This window comes from Solanum tuberosum, unplaced genomic scaffold, assembly GCF_000226075.1.
Source record: "Solanum tuberosum cultivar DM 1-3 516 R44 unplaced genomic scaffold, SolTub_3.0 scf00532, whole genome shotgun sequence".
NCBI classification, from domain to species: Eukaryota; Viridiplantae; Streptophyta; class Magnoliopsida; order Solanales; family Solanaceae; genus Solanum; species Solanum tuberosum.
Window position 1 is genome coordinate 201727 of NW_006239461.1, and position 2078 is coordinate 203804.

The following is a 2078-nucleotide window of genomic DNA, read 5'->3' on the forward strand; positions in this document are numbered from 1 at the left end:
GAGTTGTTTTGAGTTATATTCTAGTGTACATGTGTTGGGTATTTGAATCTAAAGAGAAGTTGAGCAAAAGAAGCAAATTTAGGCGAATTGGGGGTTAGAAAATGAAGAACAAAAAAGTCGGGCGAATCTGGCAACCCTATCCGCTTCGGGGACCTACCTCCCCTTTTCACAAAATTTTTCTGCGTCGCGGAGAGGTCACAGATCCTTCTGCCTCAAATTTATTTCTCGACTAAATAGTTAAATGCATCTCCGCATCGCGGACTTGCTTCCAGACAGTGATTCTTGATAGTTTCTCATCTAAAACATTCATAAACATCACGAGATCTTTCCTATCACAAAATCACAACCTTTGAATTCATAATTCAAGAAAAGTTAAGAGTCAAGTCAAGAGAAGTTCATAGAGTCTTCCAAAGGTCTTTTACAAATGTTTTAACTTTGTTTTAAGACTTGAGTGTTGAGTTGAGTAAAGAGTAAAGATTGAAGTCCATTTCTTCAAAAGAGTATATCGGGACTATGTATTCCCAAAGAGAAAATGTTTTCACATTTGAACAATAAAGGAAACATTGATTTCCAATAGAGCCTATGAGCCAGTTTTCGGTAAAGAACGAATGCATTCACAATTAAGCAAAAGAGGAAACTTTGATTTCCAAGAGAGCTTTTGAGCTAAGTTTTGAGCAATTATCTCAAATCATAGAAAGAAGTGATGTTTTTAAACATATGTGCTAGTATCTTTTGGGAGTAGTATTGAGCACCGATATGGGGGAGAGTTAAGACAACTCCCAGCCCCCATAAACCATGTATCCATCATGGGTTGAAAAATGTTCATACTTTTTAGATGATTCCTTAGTGCTTTTTAGCATAGACTAGTGGATCCACTTAGTAGTTAGGTTCTATGACCTTGACAAGGTATAGGACGGCCCTGGCAGCGTGAGGCAAAATGTTGTATCATCACATAGCTCTAAAGTGATAGTTGTCGGTTAGAGAAACTCCCACAGAAGTATTTTGTATTCTTATATACACAAAGTTAATTGTATTTTATATACATCCAGAGTTTATATTGTATCTTTGCATACATACAGAGTTACTATTGTATTTTTAAATACACAGAGTTGTTATCCATGTTTTAAAAGCTTTTCTTTATATTGCATTTATATTATTGCTTTATATTGAAATGAGTTAAGTTGAGCCCATGTATGTTCTTTCAGTTCCTTTCAAGCTTATGTCTTGTTTTAGAATTTCCCTCGCATGCTCGTACATTCAATGTATTGATGCCATTTGACCTGCATCATTTTATGATGCAGATACAGGTAACCAGGATCAACATCCAGTGCATCGTTGATTCTAGTTGAGCTTTAGAGTTGTTGGTGAGTCTCCTTGCTTCCGGAGGACCCCTTTTCATTACTTTATCATTTTAGTTCATTAGGATGTCGTGAGTCTTGTCCCGACGTCCATCTCAGTTGTTAGAGGCTTCATAGATATTTAGTTTGATGTTAATTCTCGAATCTTTCCATTTCAGTTATGCTTGAGACTTGAGTTGTCACTTTGGCCAGCGAATGTTTATTTCTAATACATTCTTAGTTATCTTTGAGCTTTCAGTTTACTTTTAAAGTACAATTATGTTTGAGTAAAGTCTTCCGCTAAGAGTTAAGCCAGACCAAGTGTAACGACCCTAAAAACGAACTAGTGAAACTAGAGCCTCACATGTGAATTTGGAGTTGATAACTTGATGAAATGATGAGAAATGACCGTGACGTTCGGAAACTAGTCATTTGAACTAGTGAGTTGTAAGGGTCAACTTTAAATGGTCATATCTTTTAGCTCAAAATGAATTAGGTGGACCTTTACCTGTCCAATTAAAGGTCTCTGAGTCCTCTTTCCAACGCCACCGAGTTTGCCCAATTCCGACCTTGGAGTAAAACGTTATGCCTGAAATAGTGAAGCACTGTCCAAAGGACGAGTTTAGACGGGAATGGGCACAATTTTTAAGTCAAGACTTTATGGGTCCTTAGTCCTTTTCCAAAATTGACCCTATGCTATTCTTTTCCTTTCCTAGCAACTATAAGACCTTTTTATGACCC